This window comes from Bubalus bubalis, chromosome 9 (assembly GCF_019923935.1).
Source record: "Bubalus bubalis isolate 160015118507 breed Murrah chromosome 9, NDDB_SH_1, whole genome shotgun sequence".
Lineage (NCBI taxonomy): Eukaryota > Metazoa > Chordata > Mammalia > Artiodactyla > Bovidae > Bubalus > Bubalus bubalis.
The window spans coordinates 16,165,570-16,183,896 of record NC_059165.1 but is presented as its reverse complement, the minus strand read 5'-3'; the positions used below and the strand labels follow the sequence as shown (position 1 = coordinate 16,183,896).

The window sequence follows — 18,327 nt, the reverse complement described above, 5'->3', positions numbered from 1 at the left end:
GTGTGGTTGATCGTGAGCACGCTGCAGCTGTCTGAAGCTCCAGGAGCTCATCAAAACAGCTAGTTACACCGTGCAAACCAAGAGTAGAGGAGAACTCTGGAAAATATTCTGGCAGTTCTTCAAACTATTCTTAACGGTTAAAGGCAGAGAGCTGCTGTATGACCAGCAATTTCCTTCTTAGGAAATCCACTCAAAAGAAAGGAAAACATGTATCCAGCTCCAAACTATACATAAAGTTTCTCAGCCACATTAATCAACTGGTGAATGGATGACATGTGTTATACCCATACAATGAAATATCACTGAGCAAATAAAGTACTAATAGATGTTACAACATGGACGAACCTTGAAAATATTATGCTAAATGAAAACAAGCCAGTTATAAAGGACCTCATATTACAGAATTCCATTTATATGAAATATCCAGAGGAGGAAAAGCTATAGAGGCAGAGAATGGATGAGTGGTTGCCTAGGACTGGGCAGGGTGGGGTAGGAGAGAAAGGTTGGACAGATTGGGAGGGGGTAGTGATAGGTGGCACTAGATTGCTAGGGGGTTAATGAAAATGTACTAACATTGATTGTGTGATGAATGTACAACTCTGAATACATTTAAAGCCACTGAATTGTATACTTTAAATGGGTGAATTATACAGTATGGGAATTATATCTCAATAAAGGTATTTGAAAAGAAAGACAGTAAGAGTCCCTCCAACAACAGTAAAAGCATCGTAAAGTGTCCAACAGTGACCAGTAGGGGAACACCAACATGTAAGTACCAGGTGGTGGAATGAGGAAAACTCCCCAAAGAGACAGAAAAAAAAGCTCAGAAACATTTAAAAATTGACAGCGTAAGGAGTAAAATCTGCTTTTAAAAAGAGATGTGTTTATTCTATTGGGGTATGAGATTACACCTATACTTATGAAGTACTACCAGGAAAACAAAAGTGTCCAATTTTCTCAAAAGATCAAAGGCAGACTCTCTACTAAATCATGAAGAAATAAATAAATGCTGATACCAGCTCAGGAATCTCTCACAAGAGAGGAACAGCCCTGGGAAAGAAAGCAGAAGTTATTTGCCTGGTATTTTTCAGCTCCCAGCTTGCAGCATGTCTTTATCTGATGCAAGTTTCCAAGTTTTCATCAAGTGCATCCGATCAATGTAACTCAACAAACTATCTGTTTAAAGAGTGTTGTCCTGGAAGCTGCACCACAATTGGTCTTCACTTAACCTCTCTCAGGACCAGTGGGCTCACCTATCAAATAAGGGGCACAAAGCATACAAGGGTCCTCAACCTTTTTGTGAGGAAACTGTCTTTTTTCCCCTCCCAAAACTATGAAGCAAGTGAGGAGAGATGGGATGCTCATGGCAAAGCCGTATGCAAAGCACGGGTGTTTCACTGACACCGGGAAGAAATTTTATGGTCAAGTACAAGGAGGTAGAATTTGAGCGAACAAAGTAGTCACTCAATAAATTATCCAGTTCAGTTCAGTGGCTCAGTTGGGTCTGACTCTTTGTGACCCCATGGACTGCAACAGGCCAGGCCTCCCTGTCCATCACCAACTCCTGGAGTTTACTCAAACTCATGCCCATTGAGTCGGTGATGCCATCCAACCATCTCATCCTGTTGTTCCCTTCTCCTCCCACTTTCAATCTTTCCCAAAATCAAGGTCTTTTCCAATGAGTCAGTTCTTTGCATCAAGTGGCCAAAGTATTGGAGCTTCAGCTTGAGCATCAGTCCTTCCAATGAATATTCAGGACTGATCTCCTTTAGGATGGACTGGTTGGATCTCCTTGCTGTCCAAGGAACTCTCAGCTCTTCTCCAACACCATAGTTCAAAAGCATCAATTTTTAGGCACTCAGCTATCTTTATAGTCCAACTCTCTCATCCATACATGACTACTGGAAAAACCATAGCCTTGACTAGATGCACCTTTGTTGGCAAAGTAATGTCTCTGCTTTTTAATACGTTGTCTAGGTTGGTTATAACTTTTCTTCCAAGGAGTAAGTGTCTTGTAATTTTAATGTAATAAATTATTACATTCTCTTTAAATTTATTTGAGGAAAATCCCAGGCTCATTGCTCTGTTATGCTTAGTTTTAACTGAAATTATTCTTTCAACGCTCAGAAACTGGAGACTTAACTCTATAGTCAACATAGTCTGGCAGAAGGTGGGTGGTCAAAGTCAGTATCAATTATTTCCCTTTGCGCTATTGAAATGCTCTCCTGCTCTTCAGGGATAAGAGAGCTACAAGCAGAGCTGCTTTTCCAGATCCTGATGATGTCAGAGTCGCCTCTGGAAACAAGGAAGGAAACCCTGCCTTTCTAACCTACTTCTGTGGAACACTCAGACCTAAGATGCTGCAAACAGAAGCAAGCGAGAAAGGGCAAGGCCCAGCACGTGAGAAGACAGGATTATTAGCGCAGCCAGGCTGAGCTCCAGGAAACATGACTCAAGAGGCTGGGGTTTGAGTCAGCAGGCCTGGTTCTGTTCACCAGGCTAGGTTTTGATGAGAAGGACTTTTCCTTTACTTACTACCTCATGAAATGTTGAGAGCTGCTAGTATATTCCTGGAGTTAGACGAACTAGTGACCAAGGTTGTGGCCATGAAATGGAACTTAGGGTAAGAACTTCAAACAGGATTGAGCTTTTTAATAATAAAGAGAAATGTAAAGAGTAAATGTCATTATTTACAATGATTTAGGTCTCACTTTTTGTTTTCTAATGTTAGGTACATTGATCTGGGTAGATAACCAACCCCCTTACTCTGCTCTACTTTTTATTTTTTGCCATACTAGTTATCACATTCGACACACTACAATTTACTTATTTAATTTCATTTACTTTTAGCTTTCTGCTACACTATACTAAAATGTAAATTCTTTGAGGGCAGAAGTATCTGCCTATTTAATTCATTGATGTTCTGAGACACCTAGAATTAAGCTGGTCCCAAAGCAGATGTTCAATAAACAGAGTGAAGAAATGCATGAGGACGTGAGTTTTAATAAATGGCATAAACTGATATTTATAAACATGCATTCCAGAATGCATAGTTACATAAGTGCATTGTTTCTTAAAATAACCACCCTAAGGAGTTCTAACCTTATTCTAGTTATACCGTTACTCAAAAATTGAGAGTTTCTTAAGCTTTGGTTATGAACCACATACATATTAGTCTGTTGCCATATATTTTATTTTTCAATATAATTATTATTTTTCACTGTGACCATCTATTTTCTTTATAAAACTTTGTTCCAAATGACTTTTAGTTCTTTTCCCAAGTCAAACAATTTCATAGGGAATTAGCAAAAATCTCTCCTGCATGATCACCAGAATTGAACAAATAGCACCCCAGGAACATCCTATAATGTTATTAATATCAGTACAGAGTGCATATAACATTTTGGACTGGACATATAACTCTTGATTCTCCAAGAAATTTAGATAATCACTTTTGACAGCGTGTTTGTTCTTTTATACCTTCGTTTTTCACCATCTCTTGCTCATTTAATTAAATTGTGAAAATTAAATACTCTGAGCTGGGTAGGACATCAGGTACCACAAGAAGCCGCCATGAAAAATTGGCAAACTGACACTTCTTTATAAGGTTTTTCAAGGGACTACCTTTTGCAAACAACATTTTTCCCCCAATACAAAAGTATTCTGTGCTTGATGGAGACAACTTAGAAGACGCATAACAGAACAGAAAAGTATACAGGAAATGAGCATGAGGTTGGCCTAATGGCCACAGCTTTATCTCAGACTCCACTCTTTTGCTCTCTGCACACCAGGCATGCCAGCCTTCCTGCAGATCACTCTGCTCACTCTGGTTCCTGTCACCTGGACACTTTGCTAATGCCTCCTCCTCTGCCAGGTTTGGTTTCCTCCATGGCCCCTTGCTTTATCTGGCGGCACCATCTCACCCAGCAGACCCCAGCTGTGCCACTGCTTTCTCGGGGGAGGCTCTTGTCACTTCCAGGTCCCTTGCATTCTGGCTCTGTACCACCAATTGCATCAGATGGTCATATCTGAGATGTCTGATGCATGCTTGTCTCCAGTCACCTAAACAACACGAAGGCAGAGGGCTGCAGATGTTTCACTCACCATGGTGTTTCCTGCTGAGCCCAGAACCAACAGGTGCTCAATAAATGAGTTCATCCATCGTGCATACAGTTCTTGGGTGATGAACACCGGAGAGAAACCAGATGAGGTGCTGGGAAAACTGGAGATGACTGTGGATACTGACCAAGTCCTTGCACTCAAATGAAAACCATCACATCTAACTATCTAGATTCTCTCTGGAAGTCCAGAGCAGACTTGATCATATGTACTAAGTTTTTGTTTTTGTTTTTTAGCAGGAGACAATATAAGAAATGTTCATTAGGATAGTATTTTTGTAACTCTTGCAAAAACAATAGTCAAAAATTTATTGTCTGCAACTGAGGCCCATGTAGCACATTTCTTCTATAGAAAATAAAAAGCTTTGTTCTTTGTGTGCTCCTTACTAGAAGAAGAACTGTTTAAACACAAAATGTTTCCGTTTTTTGGGCCACCAAGAAAGTCATCCTGAGGTTAAGCTCCTGATTAGTACACTCTGCTTCTACTTTCACCTGTTTCTCTTATCCTTCTAATTGATTATTCTACTCTTGTGCTTAATTATCTTGAGTCTGCATGTTATAATACTATAAAACTCTTCAAACCTATTCTGTAAATAAGTGAGATTATAAATCATAATTAAATACTAGAAAATTATTTTTCCAAAGTCAGGCATTTGAATTATTTCAAGTTTATGCTTTTTGAAACTATATTTGTCATAGTATCTTGAGTCATTAAATATTCCGCTAAAAGTATTCAAATATTTACCTTAGCCTCGATTCTAATGTCTGTATAGTCTCATATGTTACAGGTGAGATTGCTTACAAAAGAGTATCATACAGTATATATCAGCATTGTTGTGTAATAAGCCTTTCCAACTGAGTAGTTTAAAACAATCACATTACTAGCTCAAAATTCAATGGGCTGGTAATTGGGTTGGGTTCAACTAGGCAGTTATTTTGCTGGACTCACTCAAGCAGCTACAATCAGACAGCTCTGGACTGGATAGTCCAAGGTGGTCTCACATATATCTTGGAGCTTACTAATGGCTGGGCCACAGGACTGCCTGCTGGCTTGCCAGGACTTCTTCAAATAGCCATGGGTTCAAAGGAAGCAAGAGCTCAACTGCTTTACAAGCCTCTACTTGTAACACTTTGCTAATATCCTTATGGTCAAAGCAAATCACACAGTCAAGTTCAGTATCAGAGGGCACACCGATACAGGGAGCTATGATTAACTGGAGGCTATCATAGTAACAACTTACTACAGAATATAATAGATTATTTAAAACTATCTTTCTTCTCAGTTTTCCAAATACCAGTGCAGCTACTATTCTTGACTAAATAGTATGCAAACTCTGGAAAGCAATTGTGGTTTATCATAACCTCTATGCTACACTGCTTTTCTAGAGTCTGATTCACTTTTGTCTTATGGCAAAGAAATATCCTTTTTCTTTCAAGTTAGAAAAAAAGTCAGAGTCTGACAATGAGGCGTGTGAAAATCAATACTTCATTAGATCATCATAGTTCCAATACCAGTGCAGAGAAACAAAATTGAAGAAGACATTTATGTTTTCAGAACAAATATGGAAGCAGTTTTTATAACTTTGGAAAAATAGAATAATTAATAATATATATTCTTAACTTATCAGTCAGGGAGCAGAAGTACCAAGAGATCACAAAAAAGAAAGAAAAAAATATATATATTACAGTGGTAAACTAAGGATATTAATGACAACTACGACTGAATTTTAAAAGTCCTGTGAAATAAACAAGTTTCCAAGTCAAATGAAACCTTATTAGGCTAAGGTTATTAAATCGTATTGAAATCTTATTCTCCTCATCTATATCACACAAACCTCCAACCCTCCAAGTACACTAAAACATTTGATTCTCTCACATATACAGGCCCTAATTACGATTAAGATTCTATGCCTTGACATCCATTCCCTCTCTTTTTGATCTCATCTTTTCCTTTCTGAAGAGCCAGAGAAATGTCACGTCCTGTGTGACTGTCCCCAGGCTGAGACACTGAGCAGAAGCTGCCTACTCACTTCTATGTTCCCACAGGGCTGGAGGTCCTTTGTCTTCCTGGACAGTTCGTGTTACCCCATGAGCCGTTTTCTGGGGGTTGACTCTGCCCACTCAGAATGAGCCTGGGTCAGAGAACTCAGATTCATGACAAGGTATCAACTCACGTAGCAACTCAACTGAAGACAGGAGGATGAACTGAAATGAGGCGGGGAAGCCCAGAGAAGAAAGAAAATGAGCCCTCTCCTTTGGGGTCGGCCTGCCCTCCTGCCTCGAGGGTGCGCTATCCGCTGTAAAAAAAAAAAAAGAAACGAAAACGAGAAGCTGATGAGAGAGGAAGAAAGTTAGGGAGGAAGAAAATCAAGGAGGGGAAAGCAGAGAAGGAAGTTGGGGAAGAAGGCAGGGAGGAGAAGAGGGAGATGTGAAGAAAAGTAGCAGTATTAGCTTATGAAGAGCTTACAATGCACCCAGCTCAAGGTTTCACATATATTATCTTTTTTGTTTACAATAGTCTTTACGGTAAATACTATTATTATCCTATTTTATGGATGAAGAAACAGATGCGTACTGATGTTGAGTACCTCATTCAGAATCTCACAGTTAAAGGCAGAGCAAAAGAATTAATAAAGCTCTGCTGCTGCTGCTAAGTCACTTCAGTCGTGTCCGACTCTGTACGACCCCATAGATGGCAGCCCACCAGGCTCCCCTGTCCCTGGGATTCTCCAGGCAAGAACACTGGAGTGGGTTGCCATTTCCTTCTCCAATGCATGAAAGTGAAAAGTGAAAGTGAAAGTGAAGTCTCTCAGTCATGTCCCACTCTTCGCAACCCCATGGACTGCAGCCCACCAGACTCCTCTATTCATGGGATTTTCCAGGCAAAAGTACTGGAGTGGGGTGCCATCACCTTCTCTGAATAAAGCTCTAGACAACCTCAAGTCAGAGCAACAGCTGCTAAGCCTTCCTGATTCGTGCTGAGGCACCCTTAAACCACCAGAGTAACTTGTGCCTGGAACTGTCCCCTGATCAATTTCATCAAGACCACATGGGGAAAAATTATATTCTGCAAAGACTGTTTGTGAAGCATGTTCCTCCTACTCATCCAAATTGTCTAGATTTTAAAATTCAATCAACAAAGCAATTACTAAGCTAAGAATTTGATTTACTCATTCTTAGAGGGTAGCAGAAATTCTTCCTTGAATTTCTTCAGTACCATGCCCCAGCATATCTTCCGTGATATTAGAAGAACACAGCTCTATGAAATCTAATACTGTATTTCTTGCTGGCTAGTTGTTGAAGACCTTGCTCCCTGCAAGAGAAGGCAAGGAGCACTGCACAGGGGAGGGATAACTAACGATGAAGAGGACAGACTCTGCAATTGCTCAAGCCTTACCTCAACTCTTACTATGTGACATATAAAGTGTATTAGATTGTTTAAGCCTAGTTTTGTCATCAACAACATGATAGTCCCAAGTGAGAGGAGGGATGAAGATGGTGAAATAAGAGGATGTAAGGCTCACCTGCCACCACAAACACATCAAAAATATACCTACATGCCAGGCACCCTAGCTCAAGCCAAGCAAATGCCCTGACTCCACCCACCCACATCACAGTGAAGCACTGGATATGGAGCAGTCACAACTGGGGAAAGGACTCAACCTGGGAAGACGGAAGCAAGTTGTTCCTCTAGGGGATTGCAGTAGCAGCAGCGGCCATTGCTGATGCCTGTTTAAACAGTGACCCCAAAGCAGCCCAGATCTCTGACCACAGCCACTCTACCACAGGTCACCTCTCAACACATACCAAGAGTCCACATGGATCCTGTGGAGCAGTTCCAACACAGGGCAAGGATCAGACCTCTGTCTGTGCCTGGGTCCCACCTGCTTCAGCACCCCCCTACTCTGCTGCCAGGGTCCCCGTGCAGGGAAAGGGAGAAAAGTAGACTGAAAACAGAGCCAGCTTGGCCTGATCCTCAAGTTTCTGCTCCAGCAACTTGGGATCAGACTCCACCGCCAAAAAGGTGGTGACGGTCACAGGGCAGAGAGGAGGCTCTGTCTCACACCAGCTCTAGCCCCTCCACCTCCAGCCTCACCCTCTGCTAAGATGACAGCTGCCAGCATATCCTGAAGCCAGATGTGATGTGAGCCTACATGAAGTCCAGCTCTCCTACCAAAGGCACTGGGAGCACGCAGTCTGTAGAGGGATGATCAAACCTAAGAACGTGCCTTCAAGAGCCAATAGGTAACTGTTTTACCTAAATTCACAAAGGCAGAAAAATTTAAACAAAATGAAAAGAGAGAGGAACTCTCAACTGAAAGAACAAGAGAAAACCCCCCAAAACAAAACAACTGATGGGATAAATAATTCAAAACATTGGTAATAAAAATATTAACTGAATTAGGGAAGAGAGCTGATGTAGACAGTAAACACTTTAAAAAGGAACTGGAAAATTAAAAAAAAATCTGAAATGAAGAATTCAATACCTTAAATGAAAAATATACTAGAGCCATAAATAGCAGACTAAGTGATACAGAAGAACATAAAGTGATCTGGAACAAATAATGGAAATCACCCAATGAGAACAGCAAGAGGGAAATCAAAGTTAAAAATCTGAAAGCACTTTAAGATATCTCTGGGATAACATTAACTGTACCAACATTCATGTTATAGGGATCACAGAAAGAGAAGACAGAGTAAAGGGAATCAATAATATGTTTGAGGTAATTATGGCTGAAAACTTCCCAAATTTTAAGAAGGAAGTAGATTTCCAGGTACAGGAAGCACAGAAGGTCCTAAACAGACCCACACCAAGAAATATCATAATTAAAATTGCAAAAGTTAAAGAGAGAACTCTAAAGGCAGCAAATAAAAAGCAGAGTCATATACAAGGGAATCTCCATAAGGTTATCAGCTTATTTCTCTGCAGACATTTTGTAAGCCAGAAGGGAGAGCCACGACATATTCAAAGTAATGAAAGGGAAAACCCTGCATCTGGGATACTCTAACCAGCAAGATTATCATAGAATAGAAGAGATAAAGAACTTCCCAGATAAAGAAACTAAAAGAGCTTATCTATACTAAAAAGGTCTCCCTTCTAACACTAAAAGGGTCTTCTCTAAGAGAACGAATAAGAATAGATAGGAATGGGGAAATCCCCCTAGAAAAGACAAGTATAGTGTAGGGAATGAGCATCAACTCATTAAAGATTAAAAGACAAAGAACTGTAAAAGCGATTATAACCACAATAAACAATTACAGGATAAACATGAAGATATAACATATGACATAAAAAAAAAAAAAACTGTTGGAGAGGGGAGTAAAAATGTACATTTTTAGAATGTGTTTGAACTTAAATGACAACCAGTTTAAAACAAGTATTAATAGATAAACAGCTCAGCATATAGGAACCTAAAGATAATCACACACACACACACACACAAAAAACTAAAATAGCTACACAAATATAAAAAGAAAGGATCACAAGGATACTACTAAAGAAAACAAACAAGGGAAGAAACAAAAAAGAAATGAACATAGAAAAACTATAAAAATGACCAGAAAACAAGTAATGGCAATAAGTACATACCAATCAATAATTATTTTAAATGTCAAAGGACTAAATGCTTCCAATCAAAAAACACAGGGTATCTGTTCAGATAAAATGAGTAAGATCCTTCTATTTGAAAGTGAAAGTCACTCAGTCGTGTCCAACTCTTTGAGACCTCATGGACTGTAGCCTGCCAGGACTGTCATGGATTGTCCATGGAATTCTCCAGGCAAGAATACTGGATTGGCTAGCTGTTCCCTTCTCCAGGGGATCTTCCCAACCCAGGGACTGAACCCAGGCCTCCCACACTGCAGGCAGGTTCTTTACGATCTGAGCCATCAGGGAAGCCCAAGAATACTGGCGTGCGTAGCCTATCCATTCTCCAGGGGATCTTCCTGACCCAGAAATCAAACCAGGGTCTCCTGCATCGCAGCCGGATTCTTTACCAGCTAATCTTGTCTACAGAAGGCTGACTTCAGAACTAAAGGCACAAACAGATTGTAAGTGAGGAGAGAAAGGTATTTTATGCAAACAGAAACAAGAAAGTGAGCTAGCAATACTCATATTATACAAAACAGACTTTAAAACAAAACTTATAACAAAAGACAAAGAAAGGCATTTTTAATGACAAAGGGGACCAATACAAAAAGAAGATATTACACTCATTAATATATATGCACCCAATACAGGAGCATCTAAATATATAAAGCAAATACTAACAGACTAAGAAAAACAAACATGGAGAATAAACAACATGCTAAAAAAAACAAACAAAAAACAAGTCCATGAAGAAATTAAACAAGAAATCAGAAAATATCTTGAGACAAAAGAAAATGGAAACACAGAACTCCAAAATCTATGGAATGCAGCAAAAGCAGTCCTAAGAGAGAAGGTTAGAGTGATACAGGCCTTGCTAAGAAACTAAAAATCTCAAACAACCTGACCTAAAAGAATTAGGAAAAAAATGGGACAAACAAAGCTCAATGTCATCAGAAGGAAGGATATAAATAAAGATGAGAGAGGATATAAAATAGATATAAAAAAACCAAAGGAATAGATCAATGAAACCAAGACTTTGTTTTTTTGTTTTTTTTTTTTTAAGATAACAAAATTGATAAATTTTTAGCCAGGCTCACTAAGAAGAAAAGAGAGGACTCAAACAAAATAAGAAATGAAAAATAACAACCAATACCACAGAGAACCAATAACTCTTAAGGGAAAGGTTTGTCTAGTCAAGGCTATGGTTTTTCCTGTGGTCATGTATGGATGTGAGAGTTGGACTGTGAAGAAGGCTGAGTGCCGAAGAGTTGATGCTTTTGAACTGTAGTATTGGAGAAGACTCTTGAGAGTCCCTTGGACTGCAAGGAGATCCAACCAGTCCATTCTGAAGGAGATCAGCCCTGGGATTTCTTTGGAAGGAATGATGCTAAAGCTGAAACTCCAGTACTTTGGCCACCTCATGCGAAGAGTTGACACATTGGAAAAGACTCTGATGCTGGGAGGGATTGGGGGCAGGAGGAGAAGGGGATGACCGAGGATGAGATGGCTGGGTGGCATCACTGACTCAATGGATGTGAGTCTGGGTGAACTCCGGGAGTTGGTGATGGACAGGGAGGCCTGGCGTGCTGCGATTCATGGGGTCGCAAAGAGTCGGACACGACTGAGCAACTGAACTGAACTGATGAACAGTTATGCGCCAATAAAAGGGAACCCTCTCACACTGTTGGTGGGAATCTAAATAGGTACAGCCACAACAAAAAACAGTATGGCAACTCCTCAAAATCTAAACACAGAACTACCATACAATCCAGCAATTCTACTCCTGGGTATATATCTGGAAAATATTACAAAATAATTTGAAAAGATACATGCAGCCCAATATTCACAGCAGCACTTGTTTACAATGGCCAAGATATGGAAACAACCTGAGTGTCCATCAACAGACAAATGGGTGAAGAAATTGTGATATATAAAAATGGGATATTAGTCATAAAAAACAATAAAATTCTGCCATCTGCAACACTGTGGATGGACCTACAGAATATTATGCTTAGTAAAGTAGGTCAGAGAAAGACAAATACTATATGCTATCACTTACATGTGTAATATAAAAAGTATAAAAACAAATGTATAGAGAAAAACAGAAATAGACTCACAGAAAACAAATCAGTGGTTGCAGTGAGGAGAAGAAAAAAGGGGCAAATTATGCATATGGGATTAGCAATACAAACTATTCCAAATAGATAAGCAATAAAGATATACTATAAAGCACAGGGATTACAGCATTATCCTGAAATAACTTTTAACAGAGCTGCTGCATAATCTATAAAAAAACCAAACACTGCATCACTATGCTGTACACTTGAAACTAATATTACAAATCAAATAAATTTAAAAATAACATATTCCCTAACTCCTAGAGCTGTTGTGAAGATTATATGAGAAAATGCTTATAAAACACATCTAATACATAGAAAGTGCTTAATAAATGTCATCATCAAATAGTATCAGTTCAGTTCAGTTGCTCAGCTGTGTCCGACTCTTTGTGACCCCATGGACTGCAGGCAGCATGCCAGGCTTCTCTGTCCATCACCAACTCCCAGAGCTTGCTCAAACTCTGAATCCATCAAATCGGTGATGCCATCCAACCATCTCACCAAACAGTATATCCCCATACAAAAGTTCCACGCAATTTCTTTAAGATGTTCATTCAAGGAAAGGCTTTGCCTCTCCTGAAGAGTTGACACAGTTTTGTTTTTATTGACACTGAACTTTGTTTTTGGCCATTACTAAGATCGTGACCAAAATTTCACCTCAACTTTAGCAGCCTGTGGAATTCTGCTGTTTGCTGATCTTTTGTCTAACATTGCTTTCCACTCCATCTATGTTTTCCTTCTTCCTGATTGTTTGCATTGACATATTCATTATTGTAAGCTGCTTCAAAAATTTGTGGAATAAAGAAAAATAACAAATGAATAAATAATTTTGTTTATGTCTGCTAACCCCCAGGAAAGAGTATTCCCTTCAAGTCAGGAAAGCATAGGTTCCCTCTAAATTGAATTTGATGACTGGCAAGCAACATGTTTTTTGAAAGATGTTCACTGAATTAATACATGGATATTGAATTATAGGGAATATGATACTTAATGAAAGCCCTACAAAAACATTAAAATTCTAGTTCTAGATAACAATCATGCTAGTTCAAGTATTATTTCAAGTTTATTTTTTAATTAGAAGTGTTCTTTCCCATTTTTGGCTGTCTTTCATAATAATTTCAATTAATATCTCTATCTCATTCTCTCAGGAAAAGAGCTGTGTTAGTCTGCTAGTGAACAGGCCATGATTATGTACCCAAATGCATTCATAGACTTTCCATTTATAGTCCTATTAGAAGGACAATGCTCTGGGAACTGGTTAGAAATGCAGTGGTGTCATTTTTCAGAAGAGAAAATAAGGCCCAGAAGGATTATTTGCTATGAAGATGGTGGAAGCAGAGCTGACCAAGAACACAGGTTTCTCAAGCCTCATCCAGGTTCTTAATATATTCACCTATAACTCCCTAGAAGAGCAAGGATCATAATGACAAGACTCTAAATTAGTACATATACAGAGAAAGAATCATCCGTTCTTTCATTTTGCTTCCTTTCTAATGCATCTTATTATATATAAACAACAAACTATTTAAATAGAAATTCCATGTGTTGGTCTGGCTGAGCCTCTGAAAAATTTAGGAAAAGGAACAATCAGCCTTCTCACTTCTCTGCTCACAAAACAAGTGTCCCCTCCTCACAGAGACCTGCTCTGACAATCCATATAAGCAGCTGTCCCTTTGGCTGCCAATCCCTTACCAGCTGTTGCTCATCCTATCACCCTTTGGGGTCCTTATCACAATGGACAATTATGTGTATTTTCACTTCTGTTTCTGGACTGGTACTGCCTCTAGAATATAAAAAGTAGGCCTAGCTCATTAGCTGGACTGGTCATTTTTCATTAGTTATCTGTAACATATCTAGACAAAGTGATGTATATTATGCTTTATATACAAAATAATATAATGTATCTACAATCTCACCAGTTATTGCCATTGGATTCTTTTCTGAAGTGTTGATCAGAGTTTTCATTCATATCTACTCTTACATTTATATGTATATGTATTTTAACAGTTGTTTGTAGTGTGATATATAAAGTATAGTTTAAATTTTCAAAAAACTTGGAACTTGTTCAGAAGCTTTAGAATTGTTCTTTCAATACTCATATTAGTCTAACATCAATTAAGAAATATAAATGATTTAATACACCCACCAAAAAAGTTAGATCTTCCTGTCAAAGCCTGAAATATGAATGCCAAGAATAGAAGAATTAATGCGTTCATGCTAATAGCCAGAAACATTTGCTGCTCAAAACAAAGAAGATTGAACTAAATTATATTATTCTAAATGTCTTTGTAATCTAGGAAGCTTTATGAGACTATACCCAACAAGAGGAAACAGGGTTAGAGATTTACAGATATTTGCATGATGTGCTTTTTGACAAATGCAAATTTCTTAAGGAAATAAAAAGATCTAAAAATTGCATCATGTCAAATGAAAATGAGTTCAGGTTGAGAGTAGGATTTGCCTATTGCAGTATCTTTGCCTCTCACTCTTGGAACAAGGGAGCTTCTTTTCTCTTTTTTCCCCCTAGAACTATTTTAGTCAAAGGAATTTTAAAAGGAGTCTTAAAATCAACCTTATTAAAATATTAAAAAGTTAATTTAAAATGGTATTTTGAGCTTGATACTAGATAAGAAAAATTCGTGCCACTCATAGAAAACTCAGTTTCTAGACCAAATGTTACTACTTGCAGTTACTTATGTATATACAAGGGTCTAAAGCGAGATGACTACTGATCCACAGAGGCTGTCTCTCTATGAGAAACAGGAAGTGATATTAATCCCGCTCCCCAACAAACTGTGAGCTCCTTAAAGGTGAAAATCATCTTTAATTTCTGTCTTAATATCTAGCACATAACCTGACACCTAGCAAGCTTAACGAATCATTACACTGTACACCTGATCCTAATATCATGTCAAGAATGGTTGAATAATAAGTGCATAAAGGAATAGTAGACAACTTTCAAAGTTTAAGCTCTGATTAAAAATGAGATGATCCAGAGAAGAACAGGCACATTTTTAAAATGATAGTTAAAAATTTTAAAGGAATTTAACTGTCATCTTACCCACCTCCTCTTCAATACAATCCCTTCATCAAGAGCTAAGTCAGTTTTCACTTCTGCCTGACCTCCTGCCTTCTTCTGCCCTTCTTGCTCCCAGATGCAGTTCTGACTTAAAGAAAATGTCTCATTTCTAGAGAAGATAGATAGCTTTCTGACTTTGGGAGAGCAATTATACACTCCTTCAAAAACTGGTCTTTGCAAAAATTGTGCTTTGGGTAACCTGTTCCATTGACTCCAGTCCCAAAGCACCATCTGCAAACTGGAACTTTGCCACACGATAGACAAGGTATTTTAGGCCCATTAGTAACAGGAAAAAAAATAAATGAATACAATTGATTCTTCTATTACTTCTCCATACTCCAAAGGAAACCTTAAGAGGACAAAAGGAATCTTTCATCAAACACAAAATTATACTATGCAGAAACTTTCAAAACAGACTAGTATTTTAAAGATTTAAAATCTTCAAAGGGTAAAAATGTTGTTGTTGTTTTTTTTTCATTACTCTGATAAACAGTTGTCACAATAAACATTTGGACTATTATTTTGCTTTAAGAACAATTTAATGAGTGTGTACCAGAAAAGACTATGGATACTACGGATCCCTTTGTCCAGAATGGAGATTTTTTTCAACAGAGGAAGCACAAAACAAACCCCAGAGACTTGTGTCTTTCCTCATCAAGAGCAACATCCAATGCCCTTCACACCGGGCAGAGTGGTTTACCCATGCTTTCTCTTCCCTAAAAATCTTAAAAAGGGGATTGCAGTCAGTTGAAACTTGTTATGTTGCAATTTACTCAGGCTTGCTAACTGAGATATATACATGCTGCCGCTGCTGCTAAGTCGCTTCAGTCGTGTCTGACTCTGTGTGACCACATAGACGGCAGCCCACCAGGCTCCCCCATCCCTGGGATTCTCCAGGCAAGAACACTGGAGTGGGTTGCCATTTCCTTCTCCAATGCATGAAAGGGAAAAGTGAAAGTGAAGTCACTCAATCATGTCCGACTCTTCGCGACCCCATGGACTGCAGCCTACCTGCCTCCTCCGTCCATGGGATTTTCCAGGCAAGAGTACTGGAGTGGGCATGGTAGCATCTTAATAAAATCTTGGTTTCTTTCCTATAAAGGTAGAATTTATTGGAAAGTTAACTTGTGCCTTTGTTATGGACATTTAAGAGGATTTGAGCAAACAAATATAAATTATCTAAAGACTGCAATGGTGATAGGCTGGTTACTCAAGAAAGCAATCTTTTTTAAAAGAAGTTTCGATACCCACCAATTACTTAGTCACTATGCAAATTGAATCAAGAGTATCTGCCTTAGTTGGCAACGCCCCTGCAGTCTAGAACTAATTCACTTTTCTGGGGGACCCTCAGATCCCAGCTTGGTTTAGATCACTGCTGTTAGTGTGCAAGGACCTACCTGAGAGTTTGGCCATTTTTTGGAAACCAAAGACCCATAACGTCTTGATTGGTATCAGATGACAAAAAGGAGTAAAACCTAATTTGTCAAAAGAGAGTGGCTTCATATACCAGCATCAGATAATCCTTGTTTCTGCCCATCCATGTTGTCATCTCGATTTCTTTCCTTTCCTTTCTCAAACTCTCTCTCCTTCCCTTCCTTCCTTATTTTTGGTGTACTAGTGCTAGCTTTCATATAAAAATATAACTTTTACCTTTGCTTAAATAAGAGCATTGATTACAGCAAGTCAGACACTATGTTAGGCGGTAAGACGCCTGCCAAAATGCATTCCTTTAGGGAAGTTATTGGTGAAGACACCTTAAGAAAAACTACCTGAATAAGCACAATAAGATTTTAATTAATGCTAGTTTACTTTTTCAACAAAGCACCATAGACATTTTTTTAATGACACACTTTAAAAAGACCTCAGCAGATGAGCTACTATGAAATAAAGGATAAAACTTCATTCCTTTTGAAATATATTAAAAATTTTTTTTTTCATTATTGGCTCAGATTGACTTGCCATTAGAATTCTTCTCATTTTTTTAAATTAGATAATTGTCTAAAATTTCTAACGCAGGTCTTGAGAAGTCCATACACATAGTTACTTTCAGCTATTAGGGGGTTTAACACACATACTTTTAGCTTGGTCACTGTCTCCAGAAAGACACTGTGTTCTTCTAATTGGCAAGTCTCCAGTTAGCAGGAATCATAGCTTATCTCTATTGTTAGGACTAATTTGAACTGCCTGCCAAGAAATAAAGCTAACAGGAAAAATAATAACTTTCAAAAATAGAACCTCTGCTTATAATTAGGCATCTTACTTGAGGTTTCTACACAAGGAGCAGCTCCTCAGCATGCTTGGATGTTTCATTCCTGTTTAGGCCCTATGTCACATTTCCTTGCAGACATATGTGTTCAAAGTCTTCAGTTCCCAGAAAATCAAAAATTATACTAGCTTTTCCCGTTATTGTAGTCACTGTGGGTAAAGAAAAAAATAATAACATAAGCAGGGATTGTGAAACAAGGGCACAGCTATGGAAAGTTATACATTTAACTTCTGTTTAATGAAAAAAGTGACCAAAAGCCTGTTTCCAAGTCAAAATTCAGCATCCACTGGCACAGAACCAAGAGGAATGAAAAGAGCTCATTGGGCTCTAACCAGTGATTGCTCTGGACCTCTCACCTTGGGTCCAGTGTGTGGACACCTCGATCATCCATTTACATAAAATGGCCTTTACAAGGGAGAAGAGCTAAGGGCACGGTAAGAAAAAAGAACCATGATGCTTAAAGTCATGCAGTGACTCAAGCCAGTGAAGAAAAGGCTACAAGCGATGATAGACATGAAAGAGAAATATAAACACTACAGGGGAAATAAAAGGTATTATGTTTCCTAGTGACAAGAAAACTAAAACTCTAAAAGGAGAGAACAGAAACCCCAAAAAGTAACAAAAATCATGGGTTACAGAGAAACACCCTCTTCACCCTGACTCCTGTTCCACAGGATACCCACTCACCACGATGCTGGCGCACGCTTGGCAGACACAAAGGAGCACGATGCAGCTCTGGGCTCTTTATCAAATTATTCGTGGAAAATCTCACAGGCACCTCCTCAACAACGGGCTCATAGGTTTTAACAAAAACGTTTCCCTGTTTTACAGGCCCCAAACTGGCCCAAATCTCTACAAATAACACATTCAGCTGTAAAACTGTAGAATGAACTGTTCTAGATAAATAACTTTCTAGAAAACAGAACCACAATACCCTAGGTAATAAAAGGAATGATTTTCACATGGTAAAGAATCTACTTGCAATGCAGGAGGCCCAAGTTCAATCCCTGGATGGGAAAGATCCCTGGAGAAGGGAATGACTACCTGCTCCAGTATTCTTGCCTGGAGAATTCCAAGGACGGAAGAGCCTGGCGGGCTAACAGTCCATGGGGTCACGAAGAGTTGAACACGACTCAGTGACTAACACTTCCATTTTC

The 18,327-nt window shown here is 38.8% G+C and overlaps 1 protein-coding gene and 1 long non-coding RNA gene across 13 annotated transcripts in view; both read right to left on the bottom strand.

Annotated features, from left to right (window-relative positions):
* The window catches only part of MCTP1 (multiple C2 and transmembrane domain containing 1), a 563,412-nt gene that overhangs the window by 408,355 nt on the left and 136,730 nt on the right, over nucleotides 1–18,327 (bottom strand). The window lies entirely within an intron of this gene.
* LOC123335204 lies at nucleotides 15,916–17,316 on the bottom strand. Its single transcript, XR_006553595.2, has 2 exons — nucleotides 17,165–17,316; nucleotides 15,916–15,998 (listed from the first exon to the last, which is right to left on the bottom strand). It is a non-coding gene; the product is annotated as an uncharacterized LOC123335204 (long non-coding RNA).